Genomic DNA, 8,539 nt, shown 5'->3' with positions numbered 1-8,539 from the left:
TGTGCCTCTTAACCTGCATTCCCCTCATATGTAGTTGTTTAGAAGTATGTGAAAAAATGACCCAAATGAGTTTATGGTATCAATTACTAGTTTACAATGTTTTTCAATCCAACATGATGATCATTTTGTAGAGTATGTTCTCATTTAGAGTAAACTAACTACATGATAAAGTGGTATATCATTTAGGGCGGAGCTACAGTGACATGTTGCCACCACAGTGTTCTCGGTTGTTGGTGCTTTCCATGTTTTTCGTCTTACTTCAACTCTTTATTCCACAGTGTGTTTTTACTTCCTGAAGTTAATTGTACATTGTGTTTTAAAGAGGTTTCTTTCAGCATTTGTTGTACTTTAAAAAAAAAAAAAGTTGCAACAACCAAAATGTCAAACTCCGTGCTAAAAAAAGGTTGCTAACAAACCAATGGGGGACAGTCACTATGAACACTTCTTAAACAGTCTGTAGTTTACACAAAGACCTCCAGTAGAAAATGCACTGGAGCATTGATTCACAGAAATCATTTGTACCACACACATTTAAAAAAAGAATTGCTTGCACTCTGTTTCCTCTGTAAGCCGCACCTACAGATGCACTTTTACCCTTGGACATAAAATGAAGCTCACTCGCTCTGTCATGCTATATGAGGCATGAGATGTGTGAGTGTATGTGTTGGACAGGCAGCAGAGCTCGCCGGGTTATCGTGGCAGGCTCGTGGGCCTTGTCAAAATGCGTGTGAGAAAATACAGAGTGACAGATGTAGCCTTTCTGCTCCCTCACACTAACATGGTTATTCTCCCACCGCCCGCTTCACTGAACTCACGCACACACACACAAACACACACACACACACACACACACACGCATGCGCACGCACGCGCGCACACACACACACACACACTCACACTGTGACCACACACTCACAATGCTGTGGCTTGTTCAATAGTTTCATAGAAATCACAGCTGACTCTCCAGATTGGAATGTGGGAATTATTTCGGAAGTCCAGATTGTTGGTTGTTTAAAGCCTAAACAAAACAATCGCTGTAAGAGAACGGGGGCCACTTGTAACTTCCATATTAAAAACCGCTCGTTTAAAGCCGGATATTGCTCAAGACAACAAATATCTCCCACCTAATCATTTCCAAGATAATAAATCAAAGTCGTTTTAACTTGAATGAATTTCAACCACATTCAGATTGCGCTCCGAGATTAAGCTTCTTTGAGTCCATTGAAGCGTATCGTTGAGGCCCCTATCGGAGCATATCAATGTCACTTCCCTTTGCCACATCTTCCTCCAACACATTATCACCAGCAATGTCAGATACCAGTACAAATGAGAAAACAATGGGGAGATGAGAGCAAGTTGTTGAATATTCATAGGGAGGATAAGGATACAACTGGGACATTTTGGGGCTTTATCGGCACTAACAGGATCTAAGCCGTGGTAATTCATGCTAAATCCAAACCAAATCGGCCTCAGTGCTGTTTCTGTGTAAGAAAAAAAGGAAAACAAAAAGAAAATAGACTTGGGTTGAATCTCCCGTGTGCTTTTCTGATCTTTTTTCCATGTCATCTCTATCCCTGTTTCATTTATCACAACAAGCTAGTTGAGATATCTCTCTTCATTGCCTCCGCTGTGTCGCTTCTTGAGCTGGAGGCAAAGAAAGAGAGCAGAAGGAATCAAGAAAACAAATTTGTAAAACTGTTTGTTTCTCGGGTAAAGGGGCCATAAAAAAATAAAGTGAACAGCTTTGAGATTCATCCTTGTTGAAAGGCACAGATGCTTCTCTTACAGATAGTGAATACACAACCTTGGGGGAGCGTCTCGTTGGCATATTTCTTGTTCTGACCTCATGGTCTGTTACTCCCCATCTAGAATGGTTGACCTTTGGAGACTCTGACTTAGTCGCCTCTCCAAACAGAGCGCTTCCTCTGAGACCAAACTAAAGGTATTAGTTTTTGACTCCATGACCTTACCCAAAGGCTTCTGGGTAAAAGGAAGTGACCCTACGTGGCCTATCCGTCTCTAGTGGATAAGCTGTGTCATTGTATGTCCATGTGTGTATGTGATAAATGCAGTATCAGTTTTTTAAACTATCTGTCGAAAAACAGCAGATAAAGCTTTTCTTTTTGTTCTTGTTGGCACAGGGTGTGTCAGGTGAGACAAAAAGTCATACCAACGCTCAATAAAATCCACTCCAAAATATGTGTCTTGCTGTGTTTAGCATTAACAAATCAATACACAGCGAGGGTTTTTGGCCACCTATCAGACATGAAATGTGATCACGAAATGCTTTTGTTTATTTTACCTTATGTCAAAGCTGATTTAACAAAACCTAAAAGTTAAAGCATATCACTGATATGACAGTGTGTTGTACATATAACACGGATGCAAACTCTACAAGATTGAAAAACTTGACAAAGATGCAACCCCCCCCCCAGACGACCTGGGGATGACCCCTAAGGAAGATAGAATTTTTAGGTTTGGGCATGTACATTGGTCGCTAGCAAGAGTAAGTTCTATTTTTCTCAGGGGGTATACAGCTATTTACAACGTTTCTTTGTCATGTTCCAAAAATCAAAGGAAAATTATTTTATTGTGTCATAGATATGAACCTTGCTTGTAAAATAACATACAAATAAAAGGGCCCTATTGTGCTCATTTTCAGGTTCATATTTGTATTTTTTGCCTCTGCTGTGACACGTTTTGATGCTTTAATGTCCAAATGGTGCTTTATTTTTCTCATACTGCCTGTGTTGCAGCACCTCTTTTCTCCCTCTGTCTGAAACCAGAGCCCAGTCTGCTCTGGTTAGCTGGCCGGCGTTTTCGTAATTGGTCAACTGATGTATCAGAAATGTCCCGCCCCTTAGTGTGGTAACCGTGACTGGGGTAACCTTTTTTTAAAGCTATACCTTTTTTTTTAAACGCCACCTCCTGCTAAGGGGAAGGAGGAACCCGTGGACCCTCAAATAAAGTTGATGTCGTGAACCGATTTTAAATCTTCCCTTAATAGGCACAATTATGACAGGCATGAATTCCAAAAATATAATCCAGCTTTATTCAACACGCATGAAAACAGTAAAAATGTCAATTCATGTAAAGGGTTAAAAAGGCTAATATAATTCAACATGTATATGTTATAAGTTACCGTCCTCAGTTGGGCAGGTCTGGTCCGCTGGGTCGCAGTGCCTGTTAACCGTGAAGGACAAAAAAACAAGAAATCCACACACCAAAACAACAAATGCATGGAATATTCAAACCACAACCTCTAAAACAGGGGTTCCCAAAGTGGGGGTCGCGAGACCCCGAGTTAGGGGTCGCGAAATGATTACAAAATAAAAATGTAAAAAAAAAAGTGTATTATTGTTAATAATAACGTGTGCATAGACATTTTTCAGGGGCGGCCATCTAGCCATCTGTATAATTTCCCCGCAGCGAGGCTTCCCCCGTTGACAATCCACTAGCAGTGTTTCACAAACTTTTTCATGCCAAGGACAATTTAACAGAGATGGGGACTCGAGTCAAATGACTTGACTCGATTCGCATATTTTGGACTTGAGACTTGCTTGACTAACATCGATAAAAGACTTAACTTGACTTTGACTTGGTATTCATGACTTGAGACTTGACTTAAGCTTGAGACAGATGACTTGAAAGGACTTGACTTTTTAAAATGAAATACTTGCGTTTGTTTTTGTATTGAGATATTACATTTAGTTTTTTCGAAACGTGATTGGGTGATTATACCGCCATGCGCGCAAACCATAGACTGTATGTATAAATGGACGTAGGGTCCGTGACATCACCCATGGGATTCTGCAGAGTTGCCGAGAAGCCCTTAGTAGGCGGAGTCGGCCACTAACGGCTCGACACTGACGTCAGAGTTCAACTCCCGCCTTCTCCAGCCTGCTCCAAATAAGGGCAAAGAGGTGGAGCCGAGGCGGGACCTCCTGCCACCGAGCTGAAAGTTCCAGAGCTAGCTGAAGCTACCAAGCTAAGCTAACATGCTCCCCATCTGCACACTGCCATGGCATTTTACGTTTCTAAGGTAAGCGGACATGAAACTATTCAGCAAAACTATAAATAATAATCTAAGTTATTGAGTTTTTTGCATATTACTTCAGAATCTTAAAATCCCTTAACGTTTGTATGCAATTGTGCTAAATTCAACACTGGAATCAAGCAAATATTAATATGTTTGCATGACATTAGTTATTTATATTTTGATATCACTTAATTATACGTTTAATACATTTAAGTCAAGCTAAGGTACATGTGATGGTAGCTAGTTAGTGCTCTTACCTGTGAGGCCTCCTCCAAACAGCATAATAACCAGACTGTATCATTAAAACTAAGTACCAGTTCTAGATCCTTGACTTAAGACAAACAATTCAAAAGACAACATGTATTTAAAGACCAATCTTTATTTGAATGTGCCTCTTAACCTGATATATTAGTTATACAGTAATAGTATTGACAATCTAAAAAAACTGAGCAACTCAAAAGGCAACTTTATGTTTCTTATTGTCTAAAGCATTTATTATTTTCATTTTCCCCCTCTCATATTCAGTGTGGACGGATTGAGACAGCGTGGTGTCCAGAAAGCTGCATAGACTTCAGGGAGAAACCTCCGTGTGATGGACGTCCTGTCTGTTTGTTTGGCCCGGAGAGGACTGAGGGTCTTTGAGGAGGACCAGGCCTGATTGAGGAGCCCATGCTGGGCAAAGCTGATACCAACTGCACAGGCCTAGTCTGTCACTTTATTTGACTAAATGTGTTTACCTTCTGTCCATATGTGCTTTTTATTTAAAACATATTTGATTAACTTTTGGTTCCTATTTCAATAAATTGTATTTGTATTTGCACTCCTTTTGTCCATTATTCTTACTGAAAATGTTAGATTACACATTCACATCTGACTGAAGATTGACCCCATTTATTTGTGAAATTGCAAACTCTGCGGTACAAGGCACTAGTGATGTGAAGCTCATAAAGCGAGGCAAATACAAATAATCAGCTGATGGAGTGTAGATGTGGAAATAGGTGCATTCGATCAGCTGACTGCTTTTACAATAAAAGTAGTTTCTTAGTGAATGTCCTGTACTGGTCTTAAAATCTCATAGCATCAGCTTTTAATTTTCCTCTTGGATGTTCTTCTTGACCCTCAGAGAAGGAGAACATGTCGTGTCTTTCAGGCATGTCTTTTCCTAACAAAAATTACAGGAAACATAAAACATATTATTGCAGAACAAGTGTGTTATTTATGAAAGCGGTGTGTTTGTGTGTTTAGGGGCTGTAGATATAATTATTTTGTAATTGTAATGTTTTTTTTTTATTTCAACAGCGAGCTACAAAGACAATCAGATTATGAATGAACAGTATGAAGTTCATCAACATTGAAATGTATGTTATTATCAAAATAATATTGAACTGTTATCAAAATGCAGTGCAACTGTAGACTCTTGCTCTGTTGTCTCACTGAAAGGATAACTTTTACCACGTTTTTTACAGACAATATTGAGGGATAAATAGTAGCAGTTCTCACTGTGTTAAATATCTTTGCCTTCAATACATTAAATTAGAAAGCTGACAAAATCATATTGCTTGTTAACATCTAAATGTAACTTTTTGCATGGAAAAAACCCTCAACTTAACTGATGTGTAGGTGATCTAGTATTTAGTATTGTTTAATGGAATGTATATCAGTTTATTAAAGTCAATACTTCATTTATTTAAACCAATATCTTTCTTGATTCTTTGTACAGTATGAAAAATAGAGTCTTTATACCTGTGCTGAAGTTCACTGCTGTGAGGAGTCCAGTTCTGTCTCTCACTCTCTGGTCCAGCCTGTCTGCATCACCTGGACACCTTAAACAAACAGATATATGTAAAGTACCATGTGTACAAACAATATAACTGATTGTCTTCTGTTGAACATGTTGGATTGTGTATTGTCCGAGTCAGGGTCATTTTTATTTTACTGTAACTTTGGAAGTTGTGTTATCAATGCTTACTGTTTATTTGATACCCATTTGGTAATGCAATTAATAAAAACAACAAGGTTTGGGTTCGTTCTTCAGAAGACTGTGACGTTAACGTGTAAGCTCAATAATAAACTCCAGATCAACCAACCATATTGTAATATCTAAGTAATGATCTTGAAATATGACATTAATAATTGTAATATACACAGATCTTCAGGGCTCTCAAGTTTTGAACGGAGTTCAGAGTGAGATTTTGGCAGCGGTGTTTGGTACTCCAACTTCTGGCTCCCCTCAAAGTTCCCATGAAGCCCTCTGTACCGCGAATGTCAACGGGGGGCGGGGGTGTTGTGGAGTATGAAGCCCTCTGTATCGCGAATGTCAATGGGGGGGGGGGGCTGCTAGTGGAGTATGAAGCCCTCTGTATCGCGAATGTCAACGGGGGGGGGGGGGGGGGGGGGGGGGGGGGCTAGTGGAGTGCACGCATCTCAAACAAGCCTAGTACAAAATTGCGGCGCACCTTGGTGGGCGGTACCCTGGAAAGAAATCTCTGCGTGAGAAATACAAGGTGTGGCGTGTGAGCGTGTGAAGGGAGTGAAATGCATCTTATTGTGAGGTTGATTTCACATACACTACTTCGACATTAGCTTGTCTACATACTTGAGCACAGCCAATTTCAATTAACCTTAGCGATGCATACAGTTCCTACCTACATAATAAAATATCTCTCTAAGTTTCAAGGATGACCTTATTTTATCAACCACAAACAGAAGCCGTTTGTTGTACAGTATTATCCCACTTAACGCTTAACAATTGTCTATTTCGTTTTAACCTTTATAAATATAGTCTATGATTTTAACTTGGAGGCTACTATTAGCATAGTTAGTACCGATGTAGCTACCACTCGCTTACACACTAACCCAAGCCTTAACATTAATTACGTAGCTGATTAAAATCATTAACACATAAATAAAGTACTCAAATTTCACTTACCGCAAAACCGCATTTTGTTTTTCTGTTTTAACCGCAGAGCAAGTCACAATAGTCTGATATATTAGCATGAAGAACAAACAACCACGGCCGGATCAAGCTGTGTTCCCTGGATGAACTGAGCAGGCAGAGTCCCTGTAGCTAGCTTCACGGAGCAGCTAGCAGAGAGACAAGAAGCTAGCAGCAGCAGTGATTGAACAGGGCTGTCACTCAATGTGACCACGCCCTAATATATGCATAACTTTAAGGCTTAATATTAATTAAACAGAGTTGAGAAAAATTCACCCACCAATCCATATTCATGAAGGGGGGATCTAACTTTGACATTTGCGCTCGTTTGACATTTGCGCTTGGGGGGGCAAACCTTTTTTACTGACATCACTCAGTACACAGTCCCAACAGCCTGAAAAACTCCACCGGCGGTCATACGGTCGTGAAAGAACAGTAAGACACACAAAGTAGAACACGTCTGCTCGTTGAAAGATTAAGATTAACGCCATTGATCTGTGGAGGATCTGCCGCGGTTTGAGGGCCTGCCGTCCACCCATTTCTGCTTCTGCTGGTGGTGGTTCCCACGGCTGAAGGCTGCTATCCACCTGCTGTTAGAGGCCTACTCCCACCTGTTGGGTGCTACTGTGCGGGGGAGGCCTGGTCTGGAGATACCGCGGAGAAACCGGAGTGTTGCCACACTGCTGCTTGCCTATTTCCTTGCTGCTGTCCTGACGTGGTTTTGCTTCGGGAACATCGTGGATGCTGTTGAGCTGGACTGGGAAAATGGCAAATGTCGTGTTTCTGCTGTGCCTTTTTTTGACTGTGCTGGACAAGGAGAAGTTCGCTAGTCATCCTGAAAATTCTGCTGGATTCGGGTCCGTTCTGCCGCCCGCAGTGGACATCCCCTGTACATGTTCGGATGGGTTGCACAAACAATTGCTAGTTGCACTGTCGCGGACTTTCATTTCGTCAAATGTCTGTCTTTCTCACATGCCTGCCACAATGGTCCTTCAGAATTGTTTTTTGAACTCTAATCTCACTTTTGCGAAGTTTGCTGGTGACTCTAGAACAGCTGAAAATGTATGTGTGTTGATTAAGAGGAAAAGGTGCTTGGTATTTTTATTGTTGTTACTATCAGGAAATGTACAGCCAAATCCGGGTCCACCTGGTAGTTTTAGTCAAATAGCTACTCCTGCTGATTTTATTTCTAGATCGGGGTTAGGTTTAATTCATTTAAATGTGCGCAGTCTGTTACCTAAATTAGATTTTGTCCGTATTTGGGCGAGTTCAACTGATGCTGATGTCATTGTCTTATCAGAAACGTGGCTAGACAAATCGATCTTGGCCTCTGACATTTACATAAATGGTTACAATGTATATCGCACTGACCGTCCTAAAAAAGGTGGTGGCGTTGCCATTTATGTGAAAAATAAGTTTTGTGTAACAAAAATGGTTTCCAAATCTGTTAGTAAACAACTAGAATTTTTAGCTGTGAATGTCGAAGTAACAAAGGGTCAACAGGTCATGGTGGTGGGTTGCTACAGGGCCCCCTCGGCTGTCAAGGACTCCTTATCTTCATTGGC

This window comes from Notothenia rossii (assembly GCF_949606895.1).
Source record: "Notothenia rossii genome assembly, chromosome: 1".
In the NCBI taxonomy this organism is placed as follows: domain Eukaryota; kingdom Metazoa; phylum Chordata; class Actinopteri; order Perciformes; family Nototheniidae; genus Notothenia; species Notothenia rossii.
Note: the sequence above shows the minus strand (reverse complement) of the source record.